The sequence below is a fragment of the Pangasianodon hypophthalmus genome, chromosome 22 (genome assembly GCF_027358585.1).
Source record: "Pangasianodon hypophthalmus isolate fPanHyp1 chromosome 22, fPanHyp1.pri, whole genome shotgun sequence".
Classification (NCBI taxonomy): Eukaryota; Metazoa; Chordata; class Actinopteri; order Siluriformes; family Pangasiidae; genus Pangasianodon; species Pangasianodon hypophthalmus.
Window position 1 is genome coordinate 18,907,685 of NC_069731.1, and position 27,287 is coordinate 18,934,971.

A 27,287-nucleotide genomic window follows, 5' to 3' on the forward strand; every position below is an offset into this window, starting at 1 on the left:
TTTTGCACTTTGTGATTCTGAAACTATTTCAGAAAAATGGAGAAAACTTAAATTAAATGGGGAAGGGAACAAAACAAGACGCAAAATCACTCTTGTACCATCATGTGATCTGCAACCTTAATGGAATAAATATTTTGATATTGTTATTTTGTGTAGTATAATAGAGAATAAGATAATATTTAACCCAGCCTAGAAAGGATCTTACAGATTTATTGTCCCAGTGCCAAATCATATACATAACTTGTACACTTTTAATACGAAACAGCTTATATCTTATTGTACTGGTTTCCATGTGAATAAAATAAAAGGCCCAGCTCCTAAAAGCATGACTCAGAACACAATCAGATCTGTCCATATGCTTTCTGATGACACAGCTGTGGGTGAGCCTTAATCGGATCTTTCCATATCATATCGTATCGGATCCGGCCGAATCCTAGCAGCAGCCGGAATCAGACCGGAACCTCATGCTCGCGGGAATAGTGAAGAAAAATGAATCAACAACAAAAATTGAGGATAAAAAATGAACAGGGATGAAAATATTTAAATAATTTCCAAAAACACGCTAGATGTGTAGACCTGATCATGGAAAATCTGTCTTTTCAATATCTTCTATAGCTGCCATATGAAGTAAGATCAGCTGTAGATCTTTTCTAGTTATATCTAAAAGGAGTCTGTAAAAGACGTATAAACAAATATATTGAATTTGTATAAGCTCAAATAAACGTCTGTATTATTTAATTAAAATTTACTTACTTCATTTACTTACTCTGACTTTTATGCTAGTTTTGTACTGAATCATGTAAAGTTTACACTTTATCCAATATTAAATCTTTATATATACTTTCAGCCATTTCCTTTTCTTTTAATTTTATTTATCTTTTATTTTTTACTAGAACATTCCTATAGTCATCAACTATTGTATTGTTATTTTTTTTAATCTCTCACTGCTAAAGTAAAGTGCTGATCCTTTCCTTTAACATTTGAATTTATTGCCTACTGGCTCATATTACAGCACAGACATGTGTTTGTGTGTTTCCTGTTTTACAGCGAGTCTTCGTATAATAACTGCATCAATGTCTGATGACATAGACACATCAACTTTGGCCCTTGACATCACCTTTATGATTCTATTATCCTCGTTGGCAAATGAAGGTTATCTAAAGGATAAAATGAAATATTAATGGTGAGGTCATTTAGAGCAGACCCATTAAAACAGTATTATACAATTTCCTCTAACAAATTTCATTTTGAAAAACCATTACATTGGAAATAATAAATTAGCTCGCCGCAGTTTAATATAATTAGTGTAACCTAATATCATTATGGTCCTAAAATAGAACCGGCTGGATGAAAAGCCCAGTACTACTAAGCCCAGCCTAAATGAGAGAATATTAAAGTCATCAGTGATGTGATGTCCCAATTTAATGGCTGGTTCTAGGGTGCGGCGTGACAGCAGAAATATAATGTTTCATAACTGACAGTCCCGAGTTTGAGTAGCCTGCGGTTGCGGGGCCCGGACAATAAACTGTAATTTGATTGATGGAAAATTGAAGTGGTCCATCTAACATGTTGTTCCACTTTACCCCAGGCCTCGCAATAGCATGTACTGCCTTGATGATGTCTCGAACTTATTTTATTATTTTTCTTTTCTTTGGGTTTTTTTTGTTTTGTTTTTTTGAAACTCCATTTGTTTTTCTCAGGACTCATTTTTTGGACTAGAGTTTGGTTTCAGCCTCTGATATTAGACTTTAATTGTGTGGCACGGACCGTAGAAGAGAAAAAATAGCTGAATAAATGAAAGGAACCAAAAAGGAGAACAGTGGAAATGATTGATAGAGCTTGCTGGTGTCTTTATCATGCTGTCCTGACCCTCTCTCTCTCTCTCTCTCTCTCTCTCTCTTCCTCTTTTATTTTTTTTCTCTCTCAGGATTAAAGCAGATATGTCAGGTATGGAAAAGAGTGCATGAACGAAGGATAAATAAACTCTGATTGTTGGATTTCTTCCAAACAGGATTTCAGACAATTCACACATCTTAATTTGCAAGGGTGGGAGATCATTGAGTAATTGTACTTCATTACTACACTGCAAAAAAAAAAAAAGATGTTTTAGCAAATGATATCTTGAATAAAGGAAAAGTTATCTAATATTTCTAATTGTGAGATTATTATATAAAAAAAATAGAAGACCAAGCCTGTTTCCAAGTCTATTAAGCATGTTTCTCGACATTTAATAGCTTATAATTGTCTTATTCTCTTGACAGATCTAGAAATAAATGCTTGAAATAAGCAAAATTATCCGCCAATAGAATAAAAAAAAAAATGTAGAAATAGAGAGATGTTACTTGAAATTGCCTATATTCAAGATATTTTAGTTGCTATGGTAGCATTTTTTGCAGCTTATATTAAGTATTGTAATTGAGCAATTGTACTTTTCAAAAAAAAAAAAATTGCATTTTTACTTTTTACATTTTAGACCTTCAAAGTACTTGTTGCAAATCTCAAAGGTCTCCTGTTCTCTCACCTAACCCTTGACTGCACGTTATATGTCAGTAAAATGGAGGTTTAAGCAACAAATCAAATTCATAAAAAAAATAAATAAATCAACAGTGGTGCCAATTCATCACCTATTTAATTTCATCAGTTAAAAACATTTATACCCCAGCATGGTTGAATTGTTGAATCTGATTGGTCTGAAGGTGTGCATTATTTTTCTGTGTAACAGCATGGCTCAGACAGTAGTTCCAGATGTAACGCAACGTCAGGTTTATATAAATGCACTAGTTCTAGTACGTTACTGTTTCTGTAGTAACAGCTCAGACGCAGGAACTTGTACAGTGGACACTCCGCATAATCTAAAACAAAATAAAAATAAACAGATTTGTTGTTTTACAAAGGAAAACAAAAAATCGTTGATGTGGTGACTTTTTTTGTTAGGAGACATTTATTTTTAAATTATGTAAGGAGTCTCCAGTTTCAGCAATTTGTAACAATCATGGTGCTTTGTAAAGTTTCATAGCTCAGGAAAGTGCTCAAGACAGAGAAGTTTACACTTTTGGTTTCTCTGTAAAATAACAAACTGCATTTTCTGAGAGAGAGAGAGAGAGAAAGAGAGAGAGAGAGAGAGAGAGAGAGAGAGAGGCTGGTGAGGGAACAACTGTTTATAGCTGATATAATGTAAGTGAGAACGGGAACTAACTTGTCTCTCAGACGTTCCATATCATTAAATCTAACTATGAACCATAGACATGCATGACACATCATTCATTAATAAATTAGACATTATAATCTCTGGAAAATCGCTGTGGTATAAGCAGAATAACACACTCCAGACGGTGCGGTTATGGGAAAATAATCCACGGTGGGTCGTATCACTCCACCCCACCATGTTTTTGAATAACTTTGTGGTCTGTCATGTTCTATTCCTTACTTACTTTTTAATTTTTAATACTTTAGTACAGTTATAAGTAGCAACTTTCTGACTTTAACTTGAGTACATTTTCTGACACATTCATACACTGCAAAAATGATAGCAAGTAAAAATATCTTGAATATAGTCAGATTCAACTAATATTTCTCTTGATTAGCCTTTTTAACCAATTATAAGATTATTAAGCTTATTTCGAGACATTTCTGTATTTGTCTTATTCTACTGGCAGATACTTTTACTTATTTCAACGAAGCAACACGATCTGCCAAGAATATTAGACAATTTTAAGTTTGAAATGAGTAAATATTTTCTAGAAATAGGCTTAATGGTCTTCTTATTTGTTATATAATAATCTTATCATGAGAAATATTAAAGAACTTCTCCTTCTTTCAAGATATCTTCATTTTTATATGACATAAGTATAATTTCTCAGTTTTTTTTCCAGGTAAGGTTGGAGTTGGGGCGGGGCTAGCCTCATAACCTTTTCTTCCATCTTCTTACATTTTACTGAATTTGAACGAAATCCAAACACATCGTCCTCATTCAAATCCCTACAAATTTCCCATGAGGTCATTTTGCAGAAATCCGCATTATCCTTACTCGATTTTTAATTTTAAAACATTTTTAACAAGAGTCATTTCTTCACATCATGGAACATCGTTATAGCTGTTAACATGTTTGATATTTTATTAGACTGAAGGAAAGCTTTCTAACATCGCTTCTACCTTAGACTTTCTCTGCTTTTATGTTAATGTTGATTAAAAGTGTTGTGTTTATTTATGTATTTATCTAGTGTGGGTGTGTGTTTTTGACTGTATGCATAGTCGCAGCTGCTGTGCACTAATCCCATCTATTTAAAAAAGTGTGCCTCTTATTGTTACATGGATGTTTACTTATAATGTCAAGTATCCCTGATTTTATAAGCATGTTTTGCAGTCAGGGAGAATGTTTTCATCATGGGGCCATTACATGTAAAATCTGTGTTTCTTTTTTTTTTAAATAACTCTTTTGAAAGTCCTTGGTATATGCTAAGAAAGGATTTTTATAGATAAGGATCCTGTTCTGTATTCAATCGTAGGAGACTTCTTGTCATTCTCTTTAATAGCAAAAATGTGACAAGTAAAGAGCTATTGCAGGACCGGGACGTTTTTTTTGTTCATTCAGGCGCTGACCCATTGTTCGCCAACCTGTATAAATGCATACGAGATTGAAAATGGGTTATTTGGATGTAAAAATGAAAAAATAAATAAAAAAACACAAGGAAGCTATATGCCAGCAGCCGTCACCAGGGTTTTGTTCTTATCTTTTATTATGAAACCGGAATTGCTTTGGAAAGCAATGAGAACGAAGCGACTGAATGCAGCAGGACTATTTATGATGTGAGGCTTAAGACATGTCAGACGAGTTATAAGATTTAAAACCATTTTATTGTGGGATTAAAACAGGAAAAGGATTTCTATAGGAAAATATGAATCAGGCATTAAACAGGGAAAGACGAGAAATGTGAGGGAGAGAGTCACTCTTTTATTTCCTTTGTGTATTTTGTGCCATCCTCAGGGATGTTAATAGTGAAAGCAAAACCAGGTTTGTGTCTTGTTATTACAGTGGTGTAACGATCTGACAGGTTGGATTGATGCATTGATTTAAAAGGCAATGATTTATTTTAATTGATCCAACAACCATAAATTGATTATCTATTATAATTTAGGATAAATTGATTATTACAAAAATAATTCATATATTAATATGAATTAATTCATTAAACGGATTTGTTTAAAACAGGCTAGCAAGCTGATTTGCCTGCTAATACTTTAAAAATTATCCTTCTGTGCATCATCATCGTTCACAAATTAACGGTAGGCTTTCTCCAGATACTGAACTAAGTTGGTCACATATCAAATGGAGAATACTAAATTGTATCATATTGTTAAACATCGAATTGTTGCATTATGAATTAAATTGTATTGTGTTGTGTGGAAGTCTGAGGGTACACTTTTAACACAAAGCTTATTTTCACTTCATATTACATTGATCTTATTTGCTCAGGAGGCAGTCTTCAACTATTTCATCATTTCATATGTAAATAACATGACTGTTTATAAATCTAAATATTCTGTATATCTTGAAAAATATATGTATGATATGTGTTGCTCTTGGTTTAACTCTTGTGCCCACAACTGCTACTGCTTGTGTGTGTGGCCTGTCTTGTGTTTGCTTGTTTTTTTTTTTTTTAGTTCCACTGAGAAACAGTTGTAGCTAAAATGTAAAGCCTGTAGCCCACTATACGATTTATACACCACGTTTTTTGTTAAAAACGTATTTAAGTTTGATTTACAAGTTCGAGATACCTGCTCGGCTTTGTACCAGCTTCACTAGCAGATTAGCAAAGTGCTAGCTACAACGTACACTCATCGGAGGCACCAAAGACCTCTGCTACGTCCTTCCAAGATTTATTTATTTATTTATTTATTTATTTATTTATTTGTGAAGTCGCTTGTCATGTGCCATTGTCACTAAAATCAGAGCTCTGTGTTGCGCAAGCACGTTGCTTTGTTGCTCGCTAGCGTGAACGTATAGTAACTAGGGTATCTTCCTGTAGATTTCAAAACGGTGTAAAAATGACAAACTTTGACCATGTGAACGCTCATCTATGCGTTTTTTTGCATTTATTCCACTAATTGAGCTTCAAATTTCTAAGTGTTTCTAAGAAAAGATTCTTCCTCGATCATATCTCATAAAAGTCTAGTTCTGTGAAAGAGACAGCACATTGAATGTGTTCCAAACGGTAAACTGTAAACTGTCTCACCACAAAAGTTCCTCTTTACTCAGGAATTTTCTCCGATCTTACTAAGAGGCTGTTTGAAAAGTAGAGCGCATATGTCATGGTGCCCTTAACACAGCCCAGCTCTACAGGTATCCACGGCTTAGTTCTGTCAATGCGCTCGTTTGTCCGTGTTGTTAATATAAGCTTTCAGAATAAGATTGCAGCATCGTTCCTTTATTGAATGCGGCTCTGCAGATGCGCAGCGGCGTGATCTCTTTTAAGGCCGCTCGCTGCTGGTAATTTTAAACTCACAGACACTTGTGTTCCTGTGTTCCTGTTCTAAAGCTTCCTCATTTTCAAACTGGCACTGATGCTATCAGTTTTGGTCTCTAGAAACTTTGGCTTGATGTTTTCTTTGGGGTATTTATGTAAGCAAATTGGACAGCTTTGTTCGTTCTAGTGCATAAATGTCTCAACAGAAATTTTGAAGAAACGTCTTAATATCGCAAGTTATCACATTTGTGTTTTGCTGAGCTAGAAAAGTCAGTTTGTGGATAAAGACTGATTTTTTTCTAATAAAAGGAGTCGTAAAAAACGTTTCTGCTTTCTTAGTGATGTCATGTATTTACCATATTGCAGATTCTTCTCTAGTTAGTAACCGTGGTGATTAGTATGTTGTATGTAAGCAATAAAGCACTCCATGTTGTGCAGTTATGGGAAAATAATCAACGATGGAATGGTGTGATATTAGTGTGACATTACAGTTATCAACCCAAAGATGATTATTTTCCTGAAACAGCATGTCCTGATGTGTATTTTTCTCTTTTTATTCATTAAAGAATGAGACTTTGTACTCATCTGTAGTCTGAAATTGAAAAAAAAGCCTGTAATACACTACTCAGATCTTGATTTAGGAATTTTTTCATACTATGGTTCCAGATTATTTTCTTATAAAAATGTTTGGATCATAATTTTTCCACACAGTAATCACAAATAAATTTCTTATCACAATATGTCACAGCATGCATTCTACACGTTCATATTTTTGACAGAGAAATGTGTTTGTTTGTTTGTTTGTTTCAGTTTAACAGTGCTCTATGCATTTTCCAGTTTTATTTCCAAATACTGGATTTTGTTCTTCATTTTGTCTCTCCATCATATTGCTGTTTGTTTGCTGCTTTTTCACATTTTCTGGTCCATTTTGGATTTTGTAGTCTTTCCTCCCCAGTCATCATACATAATATTCTGCATTAATGAATGAATTTCTGAAATAAAAACCCAGCTACTTTTATTAAGGAAAACAAAAAGCAGACATTCTTGGCTTATTGCTTAGTTGATAGCATGGAAAAGTGTTTTTACTTTCTTTACATTTCACTTACTGATTTGGCAAATCCTTTAGACAGGATGCACTCTCAGCATCGAGGTTTAAGGTCTGACTCAAGACCCTGACACTGACTCATAGGGATTTGAACTCATAACCTTTCAACCTTCACTAGCTTCATAGCTTCGCCTGCTGTTTGCTCTCATGTCCTGCTGTGTGTCTGCTTTACTGCATTTCATTTTACCGCTATAGTGAGAGACTATACAGCTTTTTCACTCGATCGGCAGCTGAAACAGACGACCGCTCCAAAGACGCTGTCGTAACAGATGAGGCACGCCACTCCAATGCAACACAGCAGGGTGACGGTAGATAAGCTAGAATTACGCACTACAGGCAGTAGTATTTATCACTTTGCCTTATCCTGTTCCCTCACTCTTCAAACTTTATCTAAAGTGCTGCAGGTTTTTTTTAAATAGACAAACGCGTACCTAACACCTGGATGCATTCCGACGGACGACCTTGAGGGATATGTTGCCTCTCTGACCACCTGTAGTTCTGGTTTTTTTTTTTTAAAAGACTTTTTTTTTCTTACATTAAAGCATCAGCTTTTGTATCGTGGGTGTGCAGATATCACACAGAGAAGAGGAGAATCAATCCCGCAATCCACAGTTCATCCTCCCACTGAGGCCGATGTTTATACATGTGTGGATGTCTTACTTCTTTTTCTTAGTTCTTCATCCACTCGGGTCACTCCGGGCTAGGTGTACGTGCGTCAGGAGGTGCAGTGTGCAAAGCAAAATGTGCTCGCTGAGCATCTGAAATTAAAGTTCAGTCCAGGCTGTAGTATGCAACACGGCTGTAGTACTCAGCACACAAAGTACGGTTAAATGGTGTTTAAAAAGTTGATGTGAAGCGGCGGAAATCACAGAGCTGTCAAGCTTGGGACTAAAGAGGAAATGCAATGGAGTAACAAAGATACTGTGTTAGTAAACGAACAAGTAAACAGTGCGGAGGGCATTGTAATGGCGGATACGGCACTTGATTACTGATTTGTTTTAATAAAAAGGCAGCTGTGTACAGAACACATGTGCTACTTCATATATAATTGTGCAGTTAAACTGTTTTCTATTTTTCATTTGATTTTCGTCTGCAGCTTCCATAATTATAACATTTGGAAAATTAGAAATGTCACAAAACTCAGATTTCTTGGTTAGACTGCGGAAATTTATTTATGGCTTCCAGATGCACATTTCCAGATTATCCAGCTTTGTGTGACAAATGGTCCTAGAATGGTCTCATAGTTTTAAAAACACATTTTGTCATAACTAAGAAATATGTATGATAATGCTCTCTAAAAGTGGAGTCTGTGAAAGTACAGCATGACCAGGGGGTCAATGTTTTTTTAAATTTTGTACCATTATTAATGTTATTGTATTTACTATTCTATTATTATAGTTATTAGCCTGTTTGTTTATTCACTCGAATTGTCTGTGTTTAATCTCAAACCTCAATAACTAGAAAACAAGTAGGCCTGTAAATAATGTCTAATGATTTAATTTTTATAAATACGTGTCCTGTCTTTGAAATGTTTAGGAAAATGGACCTAGATAGACTGATATTAAAGTATGTTCATTAAAAATCTGTACTGATCCATGGATGTTTTTACTTTACTTTTTTTCACATTTAAAGGTCTCCACACGGATTGCACATTTAAGTTAGTTTTGAGCATAATTATGCCTAAACACTAGACACAAACATCTTACTACAAACATCTGGACCCGGGTCTCTTGGAAATGAAAATATATACAGAATTTTTAAGGATTAATTCATCTGCGAAAAGAAAAATTCTTGCAGAAGGTTCCAGCATGTAGAATGTCTGTTTGTTGAGCAGCTGTGTGACTCTGTCCTATACTGAGGTGTCTTTTTTACATGAAACTCCCTTTTCTCTCATATGCACCTCCCATGATTCCCCTGGGCGAACACAGGAAGTGTGGGCTCAGTATTCGGGAATTCAGACGAGCGCACTATTTAAAGAGAAGTTCTTAATTTATTGATCAGTGGGTGGAGGGTTCGAGGCAGCGAGTGTGGAGATGAGGTGAGGAAAGAGCGTTTATTTATCCCCATTGCTGAGTATTAATCATGCTGGATGCCTGATGTACGTCTGAGCTATGAGAAGATACAATTCTGCTATAGCCTGACTCATCACGGACTTTCCAGCCATGAATCACCCATCTCTCTCTCTCTCTCTCTCTCTCTCTCTCTCTTTTCCTCCCAATAGATTGAAGGATTATTTTTGTCTTCAATTTGTGATTTATATTCCCCCAGTTTGAGATAGAAAGGCATCTTGACATGTCTGATGTGTATACAGTTGAAATGACTGCTACAAATTCAACAAAAAAGACAGTACTCAAAAAAAAGGTACTTAACGGTACCGTTCAGAATATCACCACAAGGATACGTCTCTTCACTTTTACTGTGTATGTGTCACCTGGGAAGTGAATGTGGTGCACCTTCAAGTACATTATTTGACCTTAAAGACCACTGTTATGCTTTAGAGCATAAATTTTACATTGTTGGTACCTTGGGAAAAAGAAATGTACCCTTTTTTTCAAACACTCTGGAACTATTTCACGTCTGCACCTCTATTGTCCACGTTCCAGTTGTGAAATCTCTGATTGCTAAGTCGTCATTTGCTCTTTACGCTTTCCCTCTGCTATGCATTACTCCATTTTTACTCCATTTTTGAGCTGCTCGTTCACTATAATGAATGGCTCCATTTTGTTTACTTGGATGTTGCCATCTTGAAGGTTTTGGCTTAGCAAAGTCCAAATAAAATCCACTCAGGTTTGCAGGGCGTTAGTGCTGTTATGTGACTGTCGAAAGAAGTAATAGGGTGACAAAGAAATAAAGTAATAATAAATCTCTGAGCAGAAGGCATCTGTGCACATCTGGACACTCAGTACATTCCCGGGGTCTTTGGAGAGGTGAAACTAACGCACCTTGGCAAATTGAGATCTGAAATACACACACACACACACACACACACACACACACACACAGGTCCAGATGTGCAACAAAAGACCCCACAGAGCCTTTGTGTCTACATGTTTTTATGCGGATTTTTAAACCTTGTATCTGTGTGTAAATACACGTAAATTATATGTGTAACTTACGTGGTATATCCTGACAGTTGTAAAAGTTCAGACATTCTGTGCCAGGTAATATATTAACGTTTCTATATTTTCATTATGGTTCTCTAGGTGGGAGGGGCATACTCTCTCTCCCTTCAATCACAGTGACACTAGCCAATCGTGGGCGTCTCTGAGCTCATGTACGCGGAAGAGGGCAGAGCGTGGTTTACTCCGAGTGTGTTACGCTGTCCTGCATGAGCAGCAGTTCGGAAAAAGATGCAGTTGGCTAGCTTCACATGTCTTACAGGAAGCACATGTTAGCATTTAGTCTCCCTGGCTGGTAGCTGTTGTGTGATAGGCGAGAGCTGGCTGGTGGGTGGGAAGATCCAAAGAAAAAAAAATGCTTCTAGAGGTTACTATAGTTATCAAATACATTGTGTTGTTTATGTGCAGCTTTATATACGGTTTAGGATGTAGCCCATGACTGTGTGTTTTGCCGGTGTGTCGTCTTGCGCCTTTTTTGTACATTTCCATTTCCATAAAGAAATCATCTTAATGGATGTGGCGTTTTTAGAAAGACATTTCAGCGTGACTGTGAGTGTACAAAGAAAGCAGCGTGCAACTTTTTATGTGAGGTTTAAATAGTAGTTACTGTAAAGCGGTGCAGTGAGTGTGATGCCTATGTGTAATATTTACATATGAGTAGAAACACTTCCCTAAACAAACTAGAGTGGATGATTTCATGGACTGTGCGCATTCTTCCTCAGCTACATTTCCGTGCTGTCTATCTGCAGCAGGCCCCTGGTATCCCGGCGTGTCTTTGATGCCTTCGGATGATGCGCAGCTGCGCATTATGTCCGCCCTCGCTGGGCGTCGGATCCTTACTGCAGGTGTCTGATGGGGGTCAGAATTAGAGCGTGTAATCTGCTAATGTCGTGGAGGAACAGCCCCACATCTGGAAGCATTACTGTGCAGTAATTGTGGATGAATGGAGGAGAATGGATTTCATTCAAGCCCCGATCAGACAAACGCCACAGCATTTGGTTAAATGAGATTTGTGTTCATTTTGTAAGGCTTGCTTTTCCAAAGCAATTTAGCCTTTACTCTGTTTGTTGACATAGCTTTTAATGTGACAACTGTGACACGTTTCTGCAGCAGATGGATATATGTGCTGTTTTCTTTTCTCTCCAAACGGTTTCCTCTAGACAGGTGCTTCCTGTCCCGCTCTGATCTGAAATTAAACACGAGGCCAGATGTGGTGCCTGTAGCGTGGCCGAAGCTCCTGCACCGACCGTTTCATCAGAGTGCAACAGGGGGATCGGCCTATAAACCCCATGTCTGTGAAAGAGAAATATGTGACGTGCAGGTTTCAGAAGGCCAACTTTCCCTGAACCCTGAGTTCCTTTGTTTAAAGCTGAACATGTGTGTGTGTGTGTGTGTGTGTGTGTGTGTAAAACTGAGGTGTATGTGTGTGTGTTTTATTTAATGGAATAGTAAATCCTAAGAGCAATGTCTATTAGCATGAGTAAATAAATAACAGTATTTCTGTTTTTTAAAATTTTTATTTATAAGTTTTGCTAAATTTTTGTTCTGTTCAGCATTCTATCTATTTCACATTCTGGCTCATTAATATGGTGATATAATATCGATATCTGGATGAATTATATCACAGTGCCATCAGTACTTTTCTATCACTGACTGATGCTACTAAGCGTCTAAAGAAATTTTAATTTAACAAAACTAGGACACATCAATGCATGTTCATTTTAACTGAACTGAATCTTATTATTGACCCGAATTGAATTGTATCTGTGCTGAACCCAATCATATCAGATCAGTAGTGAATCGAAGTATACTGAATGGTTACTTGTTTAACTATACCGTTTTTATTACTGCTTATTGAGATGCGTATCATATCGTCTGAAAGATGGAGATTCATACCTAGCCTGTGCTGTTGCTCATAATGACAAGTTTCTGTTCCTTGCTATTTGTTAATACTAAATGATCAGTGAATCCATAGTTTCTTAGATTTTTGTGAACCGCACATGTACATTTTAGATGGAAACCAATAAGAACCGAGCAGAGTGATGTCAAGTGTTTTTTTAATTCCTGTCCGATCAGGCTGCATGTTGGGGTAAGCAAGAAAAACAAACATGGAGGACAGAGTATCGGTGAAATAGGAGTCTTGTTAGTGACCGAATATGCGGAGATTTACGACATACAGAATATTTCATTGCCAATATTTTAACATTGCAGTGTAACAATAATAACAACGTGTGTTTCTGGGACATTCACCCAGTATGTGATGTGACGTCCCACTTTAACTGTGGCTGCATACAATCATGTTGCACAAGCAGCTCAAATTCTCTCGATTTTCTGCAAACAAACACCTCATCACCAGAGTTACCCCAATCTTTATTTCATCTGCTTTACTGATCATAATAAATCTCATCTAGAGAGCAAGCTAGGCTAGTTAGTTACTAGCTAGGACTGATAGGAGTTGTAGTATGCTTTTTTTCATATCAGGACAAAAGTTTGACCATATTGTCCTCATTTCAACGTGTCTCACTAGATCCCTCCTTGCTTTAAACGAGCTCCGTCCTTTGTGACAGTGTGTGGAGAGCTTTGATTTGACTGTTTGCGTCTGATTTCGTGGCCATGATGGAGTGGAGCTCTCTCAAATCTCTCAGCCCATCCTAATAAAGCCGTGAAAGGTCAGCCGTGATTGATGCTTTGTGTGTCTCTGTCATTTTCAATTACTGGACTTGAGCTCGTAATGCCGCGTCCATATGAATTTTGCACATTGAGTCATTTTTATATTTTCTGCTGCCTGAGAATGAGATTTCAAATGCTGTCCTGTTGTTCTGTTGTGTAAATGTATATGTGTGTAAATGTATAAATGTATAAATGTACCTGTAGTGCATTGTGGGCTGTTTGTTAACCCTGCTACATCATTTAGTACACACATATACACTTGCATTGCATGTTTTACTGGCTGGATGTGATTAATACATCCTGTAGAAGCAAAGCAGTCACATTTTGAAAAAAAAATGCAGAAGATTTTCTGTAAGGTGCAACATCAGCTGTTTATATATTAAATCTTACGACACAAAGAGTGCAGATGTTATTCACAGCAGCCGTCTAGACCCCATTTTAGAAAGCCTGTTTATGTGAGTTTATATATATCATCATCATTGTTTATTTGCTTTATTTGTTCTGTTTCATTGAAAGGCAAGAGAGAAATTCAAAGCATGTTGAAAATGTGAAGATATTAATGTGCTTTATGAGGGTGAGCAGCTGATATATGGCCCAGCACCACTCTATTAAAAAACAGAGACCTGTGCCATTTGTGAAAATAGAGGTCATATATGCTGAGGTCATGTGATACCTATAAAATCAAACTTTTTTAATAACTAGCCATATATCACCCCTGCCTCCATCATTGTCAATGTTAAATCATGGGGCCAGTTTAGCAATGCATCCAAAAGACAGGTGTTATCGGCAGAAAAAAGCTCTAAGATCTAAAAGAATGAGTACATAGGCTTTGTTATCATCATCTCGCTTTATTTGTTGTCTTTTTTCTCCTTCTTTTAAAGGTACGTCTGAGCGCCTGCTCTTCCCCCCGCCGGTACCCTGCGGTAGTATTTTTAGCCCTCATTTGTTTGAGCGTTTTTTAATCTGAGGACATTGAAAAGTTGTGCCCTCCATGAAGTCGTCAATCACGCCGGAGGGAGAAGCGCAGGGCATGATTTGTTATCTGCTATTTCTCTCGCTGTGTATAGAGAGAGAGAGGGAGATAGGGAGAAAGAGAGAGAGAGAGAGAGAGAGAGAGAGAAGCTCACAGTGGCACGTCTGTCCTTAAGGCCATCACTTACACAGGACCACTGTCTGTCAAAAAGCAGCGGCAACTTTAAGGGCCGCCTTTGTTGGCTCGGACAAATGAGGGTGACCTTTAACAATAAAATAGACACCTACAGAGAGAAATGAAACGGCAGTTTAAATTAAGAGCACCAAGCGGTCATTTCAAACACTTCCTGTTGAACCACGCGAGAGGGAGGGGAAGAGGAGAAGAAAAAACAGTCTGAAGTTTTGAAGTTGAACTTAATTATACAACACAATGTGGGCAGCACTTGTCAATAATGAAATCTACCTGGTCAGGGATATTGACGAACAGCGTGGAATAAAACTTAATGTGGCCTGAAGCGTTCCAGAGAGCCATCAATTATGAATGCTATCGACTGAGCATGTCACATAAAAAAAGAGACGGAATTATTTCCCTTAAAGGCCAGGATGAGTTTATTCCTTTTTTTTTTTTTAACCCAATACGGAATTACAAACACTTCTGAAAAACCATTGATGAATATTCTAGAAGGGCAGATGGATGAGATAAGAAGTGACTTGAAGCTTTGATTTACTGTTCACACTAATAGCCACTTCAAAAAAAAAAAAAAGGCTGCAGTGAGTGGCCTGGTGGGATGTGTATTGGCTCCGGCCAAGCGGTCAATATTTTGGCTGGTTCTGTAGCTTTGTGTTCAGTCTACGGTCAGTGTAGAAAGTGCAGCGCTGTTTGGCCTTAGACCAAGCCGTGGTCAGTCACTTTTCAGTATTGCAGAATCAGTTTTTGATTTGTACTTGATGTTTTGTCAATTATGGGTTTTCTGGGTAATGGCTGGTTCAAATGTTGAAGGGATGGAAGGAATAATATTATAGCTAAATAAGTTTGAGAAAAAAAGACTAGTTATCTTTTGAATAATGTGAAAACAATAAGCAGCTAAGGAAATGCTGTAAAAGTTTTCACAACAGTATGAAGAATTATAAAGTTATAATTCATCATTCAATGGGATGAAATAAAATAATAGTCTAATTAATGCACAATTGCATAATTTAAATAATAAACATGATCCCTAAGAATATAAACTCATCTAATCAGGTTAGCTATTCACACAATTCAAGTACAGTGAAAAGTTACTAAGGTTAGCGTTAGGGGCGGAGTTAGCGTTCACACTCCTTCTGACAACTATATTTGTAAGCAACTGAACAAAATCCAAGTACACTGCACTCATGTATTCAAATTTATACAGATCTTCCATAAGACCAGGTTTGTGTCCAGGTTTGTGCTGCGGTTCATATAGCCTTTTCTGAAGGTTCTCGATTTTTCTTATAAAAATAAGGTCGAAAAAATATAAAGTAGTCTAATTCATGTTAAATAACATAAATATTAAACACCTAACAAAGATCCCTAAGAATATAAACTCAACTTTTCAACTTAACTGTTCACACAATTCAAGTACAGTGAAAAGTTACAAAGGTTAAGGTTAGGGATAGAGGCAGAATTAGCACATGTACCTCTTCTTACAGCTTTATTTGGATGAAACTGAACAAAATCAACCGTGTCGCCGTTGTGCATTGGAATTTATACAGATCTTTCTGAGGCTTATCGATCTTATAAAATAAAATAGGTTAGAATTATAGTCTAATTAATAGCATAAGTAAATATTAAACACTATCCTTAACAATATGAATTCAACTATACAACTTAGCTACTCACAAGATTTAGGTACAATAAAAAGTTACACCGGTTAGGGTTAGGGGCGGAGTTAGCGTTCATATCTCTTCTTATAACTTTATTAGAATGAAGTTGTTACTTATAACTTGACCAAATTCAATCATGTCACTATTGTGTTTGGACATTTGAACATTTGAATCTTTCTGAAGGTTATTCATTTTAGACATCTTAAGTCCTATCACAAGATGAAAAAAGCTGGTAATTTGTATTATATTTAATTTTTTTTTAATTTACTCAGACAGCTGCTTAAATCCCCTTAAACTGAGCCCTTGTCGTAGCTAATATGCATCTCTCCGTATATTGGAAAAGCCTAAACTTGTAATCTGGTGTGACGATAGCTCTAGGAAGCAAGAGTGCATCAGTAATTATAAATGAAGCTCTATACTGCACATCAGTGGCTTGTGTTATTTACCGTGATGAGCATCACTTCTCCACCAAAAGACTCTTTGTAATTAAAAACTCAGACGGTCTTCCTGGTTGGTTGACGATCAAGTTTGAGCTCGAGCTCTAGCATAACCTGCTCGACCAAATAATGAGCTATTTATTGCCGTCTCTGGTTCTGCTTAATGGAGTGGAGGTAACGGCTCAAACACCTCACGGCTCTCAGAGCAGTTTCTAGGGTCTCTTTTTTCTCTCTCCCTCCCCTCATGCTCTTTGCTTTTCCTCTTACAGATCCAAAATGAATTATTGAAAGCTTGAAGGTTTTGGAAATCCTCTGAATTTCAAGCACTGTTTCCATCTTTGTCAACTTCAGAGGACCGCATTGGAGCGAGCTCTCGTGTCTATGTAACCTAACCTTTATTCTGCCAGTGTGTGTGTGTGTGTGTGTGTGTGTGTGTGTGTGTGTGTGTGTGTGTGTGTGAGTGAGTGTGTGTAAAGCACTGGCCTTAGCACAGTGCACTAGAAAGGTAAAGAATGCACACAACCAAGTGGCCTGGCTTCAATGCTTTATGGTGAATATTAAACCGGTGCTGCTGTATTTATATGCTGTCGGCCATTTTTGAAGGTCTGTGATATGGAATGTGGAAGATCTTTTAGAGGAAATGCATGATGTGATGGCAGACTTGATGAAACCTTCGCTTCACACTGTGGAATATTTAAAGAAGAGATGTATGTGTGCTAACATTTGCTCATCTGGAACGCTCTCTCTCCGTCTCTCTCTGTCTCTCTCTCTCTTTCTCTCTCTCTCGGACTCTGCCTTGTACACCTGCACAGGCTGAAATAATTGAAAAATCATGTATGGAGGCGACAGATATGCGCAGTGCAGTGAGCGCACAGGAGAAATATCATCAATTTCTCAATCTTTTTTCTCCCTCTTACCCCACACACACACACCCACCCCTCCACCACCGAATCCTTTGTCTGTCTGGGCAGGATGGCAATCAGAAGCAGAGTGGGTTAAAGGTTCAGTTTAATATCGCAAAATTAATTTACTCAATTCCAAGAGTCAGATTATAAATCTTACTTATGAAAGACTCCTCCCCCTCTTTATCATAGCACTACTTCATTTATCCAGCCAATAAAACTGGCCACATGTGTAATAGTTCCCTCTCCCGAATTAAATTTTCCCCTGTGCGTTAATTACGAGGAATGGTCCAAAGCAGGGAACACACACACACACACACACACACACACACACACACAAGAAACAAATCAATACCTCTAAAAGATATATTCAGATGTGACCCAGAAAAGCATTACCCCATTTTACCTATTGATTTTCCATGTTTGCTGTTTTGTGCTAGATTATTTGGTGAAGCTAAATATGTTTTCTTGCACTTCTAAATATTAACACAGCCATTTTCACCATGTCAGTTTCAATCTGTTTGAGAAGAGCATTGCCCTTTTGTTTTAGTCTCGAATTAAATTTTGTTTTAGACCGTTCTTATTTTGGATAATGGATTTCGGCAATAATTTTAACATTGCAAGAGGAGCGCCAGTAAAAAAAAAAAAAGCTGCCCTTTTCTTTTTTTCCAGCACAAACACCCCACCACCATACAATATCTGATCCTTATGATTGGACGTGATGGATTTAGCGGTTACATTTGTACGAGAATCTGATTCCAAGCTTGATGGGGAAGGGATGTGAAAGATGCTTGACTTGATTGCGATTCCACCCACTGCCATTATTTATGACACATTAATGCAGCAAGCTGCAAACTCAGCTGGCCTCTCACTTATTTTCTGAACCATGCTCTCAGCCAGATTTGGGAAGGGGGCGGGGAAAAGACGAGGGCTTGCTGCTAAGCCCAGTTTGGCTTGGAAGAACGTGATTATCCATGTGGGGAGTCCCAGCATGTTCTGAAAGGTGACCCACCTGGGTGTGAGGGAGGTTGTGGTTGGACCTGGCCTCTCGACTGAATTTCGCTGATGTATGTGGTGAGAAGAGCCTCTTCCAGCAAAGCTCATTTGTTCACGGTGATAACAGAAAAAGCATTTGAGATGGATACAGTCATCTCTCAGTTCAAGTCCGACTGTGCGTACGACTCTCCTGTCATCATTGTGCGAGATTAAGTAGGAAAGGAAATGATGAAGACCAGTTTTCGAATGTTGATCTCCTGGGTGATTCCATGGGCAAGTGTCCTTCACAATAACATCTGTGCATGTTTCAGATAAATAACTTATATTATACAAATATTTACAAATATTAATAAAACCTACAAAATCTACAGCGCCTAAAAAAGGTTTTTTTTTTTTTTTTTTTTTTGCTTTTCCCAGATATAAGTACACTATGACTGCACTTTCCCTTGGAATTCATTTAATGTCTCACATTTGAAACATCCTTTCCCTTGTTTCATCCTGCAACAGTTATGAAAATCTCACATGAAATGTTTGGAATATTCCACGTGTTCAACAGGAAGTTCTGCCATCTGAATTTCCTGAAGATTATTAGAAGAAGGAAAGTTCTCTCATTCTTTTTTTCCCTTTATTTTCAATGATATTGTGATATTGAGGTCACTTTGAAAGTACAACCCTGTTACCTAAATTATAGACTGTTAAGCACATAGCTATTTAACCACATTTTATATGTTTGCTAATTCTGTGCAATTCTCTGTTACTCACTGAAGAGCAAAATGTAGACTGTTAGCAAAGAAAATCAGATGATGTTATCTGAAACATTTTTGCATGGCTAAATTCATGGTTTGTTAGATTCATTACTGAAAATGTATTTTTTTAAAAAAAAAAAAAAGGTTTAATTTTTCAGAGTTAAGGGTTGTATGGCACAGTAGTCGTGGAATCACCAACATGTGCATTTGGGAAATGAAGACCTACACTTAATCACGTCACCTCTTTACTTTAAAGAAAATTTCTGCATCCCATATCTTCTGCAGAAGAATAAAGAGAAGCCTATAGTGAATACTTGAGCTGCATGAGAGTGAATGACTTCATGTTCTTTCTTGAAAATGAGGAAAAGGATCTCGCAGCCCAAAGCCCTATGTGTATCTGCAGGATTACCATGATGGATAAGGTGATTACTGTATGATTTGCCAATTTCTCTCTGCCGGAGCCTTGCCATGGACTGAAATAGGATTCATCGTGCAAAGTTCTCTCCTCTAACCCTGAACCTAGCTGAAGTTTAGCATGTCTGTCACATTTCCTGCTTCGAAATGAGATTTCAGCTGACTTGTTAATTTCAAACGTGATCATCTCCTTTTTTTAAAGCTTCCTCCTACCTTTGACCCACTTCAGAAAAGTCCAGTCCTTTTGTGTGGACTTTCCATCAATAATATTTCTGTTATAAACAGAAATTCAGCCCACCATCTACATGTTTGGCCTCCTCGGATAAAGGTACTCGTGCGTATATATGCGTGTATATTTGACTTCTTTCAATTGCAAATCGCAAATGTATTCCTCTGGTGAGATGCGTCACCTTGAAGAATGACTCCTTGCCCCATGGGACAGCACTAAATACTTTTTTCATTCAGAATGATAATCAGCCCAAAGCTCAGGCAACATCTCTTGCACCTAGCTTTAATGGCCGCTAGTGATTAGGTTTTAAAATGAAGAAACATTTTTGTCCATTTAGGAAGGAGGGAGGAAAAAAAAAAAAAAACTCATGATTGCACCCTGAATTTATTCGACAAAATAGTGGTCAAGTAATTCAAAATTATATTCCTTTTTTTTTACTTGGCCTATGGGAAATTTGGAATTAATAAATAAATAAACTGTGATGCTGAAAAAAACGTAGAAAATTTCAAGGCTGATTACAGAAAAAAAAATATTTTTTTATCCGAATACATTTATATCCTGCTATATCCTGTGCAAAAAGCCATTAACGTGAAGCTGTACACACCACTGCAGTTGTCTATAAGTGCCTGAATATGTGTTTGTGTGTGTCAGTCAGACAGAAATCACGCTCACTAGGTGACAAATTGGGGGACAGCAGTGTCGCGAGAGTGATGGGATCGGTGTGTGACGATGGTGAGTGTTTGTCGGGTTGGTATTCACAGGCGAGTGAGGAGGTTGGAGAGAATGAGGGCTGCAACAGCAGCACTGCAGCAATATGAATGATACATTACGTGATTGTCTGCGACTGGACCCCGACAATCATGCCAGACTGCAGATGCTGACTTCCTCCTGTGTTGTCATTCTCCATTTTCAATCTCCGAGTCTGCAGTCTGCGATCCACTGTCTGTTCTCTGGTAAAATATGAATATGAAGAGGCAGCAAGTGGACTAGTTACCTCTCATTTACAGAAGGGGGAGATATGAAGTGAAGATCTGCATCACACCAGATTAGATAGAATGACCATGAAAATGGAAAAAGGCTTGACTTATTGGATGATGTAGTTTGTTTTAGGGCTGACTACCAAAGGATGTGACTACACGACTACAGAGGTGTTAACGTGTACGCTTTAGCTGTCACATTTAAGATTTTTGACTCCATGCTACAGCGATATGGGAGCAAACATTTCTCCTTTTTCAGACGCAGACCAATAAAATTCACCCAATGCGGGGGGAATAAACAACTATTCACTGAAGGGGAAAGGACACAGGATGTGAAAGATGCACTTTTTCCTCTGATAGTGATTACTTTCGCTTCTTTCTCTGCTTATTATTAAGTAATGATCACATTTGCCTCACTGTTTTCTTACTGGCATCTTGTCCACTGACATACACTAGGGATTTTTTGTGATAAAATTCTTTTTTTTTTTTTCTGTTAGCAATGTTGACACCTCTGCAACCAGCATGAAACAAGATTTTGAATGTTTAGCTATATTGTGAGCCAACAGAAAACAACTGGTCAGAAAAAAGAAAGAAATGGAGGAGCTGCTTATAATAAACTAGCGTTCACACTGAATTTTTGCCTTGCTGTTTATTTTTAGCTGTACAATTAGCCGTCTCATTCAACCCTACAGTATATGGGAGAGTTTAGTGTTTAAATTCTGCTTTTTTCTTTACTAGGGTTATGTTAGCAATGTTGGTGCAACTAGCATGAAGCAAGATTTTGAATGTTTAGTTGTAGCATTTCTGATTTTTTACACCTTACTTCAACAATATGGGAGGAACATGAGAACTAGGCTTGTCTGCTTTTTCAGATACAGGCCAAACACACATAACATTCATTCAGCAAAAAAGCCAATTCACCGAAAGGGAAAGGACCTTAGCATCCTCGAAGTGTTTATTTTCGCTTCATGTTGGCTTTATCTAGATGACCTTTGAGATGTGAATTTGTGAGCCAACAGCAGGCAAGAGGGCGGGACAGTAATCTGATCGATATGAATCCGGTAGATCCACTCACACTGGACTCTTGCCTTGCTAATTTCTTTCTCTTGTTTAGGGTCGATTTTTGTGGTAAAAACCTTGGTTCTGTGAGTTTTTTTTCTCTGCTTGTTAGCTCTCTTCATGCAACTAGCATGAAATTTTTCATTTTTTTAGATTATGAATGTGGAGAGATATTTTACTATTTAACACAAAAAAGCAAATAATTGACCGATATGAGGTTTCTTCATGTTTGGTATCTCATTCCTGCTCATCTCACACATTATATGAGAGTACTGTGACTGCTGTAACCTTCGTGTGCCGTTTGCTGTGTTTATTTTCCCCTGACATTAGCATAGACAAACTGTATATAAGTACAGAGGGTTTTGGAAGGGATTGTAGATGTTTGATATGCATTTCAAAGGTTTAAAAAGGCCAAAGCAAAGCCAATAGGTTAATTATTGAAGAGACGTGGAAGGGCTACATGAGTGAAGAGTATCCTAGCTTTCATCTTCCTAACCTTTTCACTGTCCCCCCTCTGCCCCACCCCATCCCGGTCAGAGCGGCTAATAGAGGACCTGTCCAGCGTAACCTAAAGCCAGCGCTTTAATGAACAGCCCTGATTAGGTGTTCTACCACCACTGAACTTTGCATACACTTTTATATGGTGTCAGGCTGTGCAGTTTGATTGAAAATCCATTAGCATAATGCCATTTTGCCTCAATATTAACCACCTATAAATACGGCTGAGTGGAAACACTTTTGTGTAAGACGAAGCACTTGATGTTCACTGTATAATTTCTTATAGAGAGGCAGAGGCGTACAATTATACATAATGGCTTGGATTAGGTTGGAATGGAAATAAAAAACAAGAAAAGCAGTGTGACTGTTTTGACCATAACGTAGGATGTGTATCTGACTTTAGAACATCATGCTGTTCAGCTGTGCCTGTTAATTGATGAGAAGAATAGCAGCAGTTTCAATGCAGCAGCGCAAAAAGCCGGCCTCACAGCTGGCCAAAGTGTCCAGCATATTATTCAGTTCCTCTGCGGATTCTCTTGGAATATATGCTATATGGAAAGAATCAAAAATAAAAATACAGGCATTATCTGTCTGCTGCAGCCGAGGCTTTTATCCTCATTTATAGGACCTGCTTGAGTGTGCGCTGAAAATATCGTGCTGGTGCACTTGGCGGGTTTTGTTGTCGCTGAACCCCCCCCACAGCTTCTATTTTTCCAGTGATTGCAACTAATCCTCCCCCACCACCATTCCTTATAGCACATCATGCTAAAAAGAATGACCGCCACAGACTGATGACTTTCAATATGCTTGCGTCTAGAGCGCCAGCGTCGTGGGGGCGGGAGGAGATGGAGGGGGGGGCGAGAGGGGGGTCAGCAGTAATTCATAACTGCTTTAAGATTGCGTGCAGCCCAGGCAGCTGTCAGAGGGACTTCTCTGCGGCTCTGGCGAGTACTGGGGTTTGTGCATGCTAAATGGGCAGGCTGAGTTCTTCCTGCATCAATCAGGCCTTTTCCGAATACATCAGGGCGAGTTTCATTATGGCCAGTTATTTACTACATCAGAACAAATTACCCAGCCTGCCTTTTCTCAACGTGATGCGGCCAAGAGGAGCCCGGCGTCGGGATCATATTGTAAACGTTGCTGGATAAATTCAGTGATTGAGCACATCAATCTCCTTCCAGTGCAGATGCCCATCAGCCCACCAGCATCACAGAAATTGTTAACGAGAATAAAATGTAAAAAAAAAAAAAAATCCCTATCCAGCTGGCAGACAATACTGCTCGTCCTCTATTTCATCACCATTTCCTTTCTCTAATTTACTCATCCTTACTGTTATTTTTGCAGACTAGCACGCTTTTCATTCCAGCCTTCAAAACTATTAGAGGAAGAAACATCTCACCGTGATCTGAGAGAGACAGGAAGGTGAACAAGCAGAGGTTTTGCCTGGTTGTTGTTAAGATTTGAAATTTTCAAGGTATAATAACTTGGCCTAAAAATATCACAGTTTTACATGTATCATTGAATTAATCGACTACTTAAAAACACACACATGACGGTGGCAAACATTGAAGGAAAAATGTATCATGTTGTAAAAAACATCTCTTTACACATTCTTTAATATATAACAAAAACTCAAAGGAAACCAAAGGATCACATCCCCTAATTGTTTTGTCATTGACTAAATGTGTGATGAGATTTCCAGACTTATATCTCCTAAATAATGGTGTTGCATGACGTCTGTTCATAATCACGATCGATTCACACAGTATAAGCGATCTATGTATAAAGCACAGAGATGGAAGTGTCTTCACCATTATGCAGTATATTAATGCAATATTTAAACTTCATTATAAGTGCTTGTTGCAGGGGGTGTGGCTAAGCAATTTGTGCTTGATGCATACTAGGTCACCTGACATGTATACATAACATGTATACATTCTTTACCTGGGCTAAGAACTTAATAACTTACCTAAAACTCCCATAAACTTTGCTTCTCTGACACATCCTTTTAAACCTCATTTGTATTTTATTATTCTCTTTTCCTATAGGATACGACTTTTGGATCCAGTGTGACATTTCCGTATCCTGCCAGTATTTATCACTTTGTCATTATAAAGACCATATACTGGGACAGACCGTGACATCGTAACACTCCAACCTTGCTGTGATGTTCCGTAAGTTTCAATGCTAAGTCTATTTCCTGTTTCTAGACATTGAACAAACTTACGGATGAAATGTCTTTCTCCATTATTTTAATTGCTGCTTGGTCTGTCTTATTTCTATCCCACATATTTAATGTGATATCAGTCACTGACCTGTCATCTTTTGAGGGATGTCTGCTGATCTTCAGCCTGGCCTAATCCCCAATCACGGCCATGCTCATGAATTAAATATCTATAATTACACGTAGGTGGGTCTCTACAGAAATAAAGCATTTTAACTAGTTACACATTTCATATTAGCCTCTCCAGTGATAATGAGATGATTTAATTATGATTAAATTTACCTTTTTTTAAGACACATTCCCTGTCTAACTCTAGATCCTTTATCCCAACAGTGTAGTATTATCATCAGACATCCACGCTCTCTCTCCCTGTCCCCCATCCCCCAGAATTTTTTGTTGCACAGCCTTGTCTCATTCCCTGTTGTATTCATGAGGGTGGCCCCAATAAGGCAGGAGCGTCTGGGAGGCAATAAATAGGAATATGAAGCGTTTATTGCTGCTGCAATGATTTCTGAGCTGGACTCTGATGAGAGCTGGGATCACTGGAGCGAGCAGAGATGCATGTATACAGCGTACACACCACACCTTTACGCACAGCAAGGTGTACATCAGTGTGGTGTGTGTATATTAAAATAATTACTGCTAGGGTGTCTAAACATGGCACTCATTGACAGGTAACGTGTGTAAGTGTAAAATAAAGGGCATTGATTGCACCCCCTGGTGTCATGAACGTGAGACAGTTGTGGGTTTAAGCTTTATTGTTTCATCCAGAAAAGGAATATAGAGATAGATAGCTAGAGAGAGAGAGAGAGAGAGAGAGAGAGGAGGGGGGATCTTATCTACTTCAGTAATGCCTAACGTGAGATAATGAACACCGTGGAGATAGAAGGCATATACTGTGGAGAGATGGAAAAATCAATAACACATGCATAGGGTTTACTAGGACATGGCTCCATCATTAAATGTAAAGATTTACCTCGCTTTTCAATATGAAATGAAACACAGCACACGGAATGTTTTACTTCGATCAAAACGCACATCATTGATAACTATAATGTCCTGTTTACCTCGTTTGTTTTCATATCTTTTCCCACGAGCTTGTAATTACTATACTTTGCTAATGAACTGTTTTATAACGTTCTCATTACGCCGTGGTTTTTACAGCTTTTTCTGTTTTCTCTGTTTGCCAGATGCTGCAGTTAGCAAGCACCTCGGTGTGTGACTTTCTTGCAGCTAGCTCAGACTGATGTTTGATTAAAGCCACGGCTTTGACAAATTGGGACAAATTCATTAGCCGGGGGTGTGCTTACAGCTTATAGCTTATAGCACCTGAGGTCAGGGCCTCTAGTCCATTAAATAAGGAAGGAGTGTCCAAGGCTGAGTGCAGACGTCGTGCCGTGGAAAAACTTTGCTTCTTCTTAAACTTAATAAATCCCGACATCTTATGGGGCATCGTTTGGCCTGAGCCGCTACAGGTGGTCCAGTGTGGGAGGTTTAAAGAGATCTGGAGGATCTGAACATCTAAAAGAGATCTCGGGGATGGAGAGAGAACTTCCATCTCATGGCATCTCCAGCAGCTTGCGATGAGCAAAATATGATAAAGCCCCTGCTGGGTTAAATAGGGCTGGCAAATGTCGAGACCCGTAAAGAAGATGAAGCTGGATAAAGTCTCCGGAGCTCAGATGTGAACACTGAGAGCCAGGAACCAGGAGCTTGAAACTTAACCCCCAAAGAGACAGCTCAGTAGAAGGTATGCGTGTGTGTGTGTTTGTGTGTGTGTGTGTGTATGACAAAGGCTGTGGATGAAGGAGAAAGCCTACCTACAAAGCCCGGGCTGTCTAGCAGGATTTGGGTGCTGTGTTGCTGCTGGAGATGATGCTCCTCTTTGATACCCCAGGAGAGATTATAGCAGGAGAGAGGAGTTAAAAGTAGCCTATAAACATTCTAGCTCCCGTCTCCAAGGCTCATGCTTCTGCACTGGCCATCAGAAGTGAGTTTGGAGTTTGAGGGTATTTCCCTGGTATATCTCTGCTCCTCACTCTGACGCTATAACAGTCTCCTTTGACGATGTGAATAAAATCCGTAAGAGAAACTTAGTGTCAAGTTCCGTTTTGGTAACACAAATTTGAATTGGTGACCAACAGCATAATTAGTTTGGTCTTCGAGGGGTGGTCTGTTGAAGACCTTATTTTTTGAGGAAGCCATAATTTAAGCTTTTACTTAATCCTTCTCAACTTGACTATAATTTATTCCTGTTCATAGTTGGCAAGTTGTGTAGCAACTAGTTAGTTAGCATCCATCTAGGGCTAAAGAGATAAACTGACAGTTTATGTAGAAGCCCTTAATTAAGTCAGGAGAGTTAAATTGCATTTATGAAGCCACCGTAACCAGAATTACTTCTTGAATTTAAAGCTAGCGTTTAACTGCACCGAAATAGAGATTTTTTCTCAAGGCTAATGTTCCTCTCCTGTCTTGGTCATGCTTATTTCATAAAGAGATGCAAGTTGCAAATTTCACAGTGTAAACTGTAGCCTTTGTTTACCACGCTCATTTATTTCCTTCCCTTTCCATGTCTGAGTTAAAATATCTGTGTGTGGTGTCTTATTTCTATTGATTTAACTCCTACCAGC

The 27,287-nt window shown here is 38.2% G+C and overlaps 1 long non-coding RNA gene across 1 annotated transcript in view; it reads left to right on the forward strand.

Annotated features, from left to right (window-relative positions):
* LOC113541128 (uncharacterized) overlaps positions 1–26,669 on the forward strand; it is a 138,033-nt gene extending 111,364 nt beyond the window's left edge. The window contains exons 4-5 of the long non-coding RNA XR_008300760.1: positions 24,482–24,607; positions 24,741–26,669. This is a non-coding gene — a long non-coding RNA (uncharacterized LOC113541128). The remainder of the gene's footprint in view (positions 1–24,481; positions 24,608–24,740) is intronic.
* The last annotated feature ends 618 nt before the right edge of the window (positions 26,670–27,287 follow it).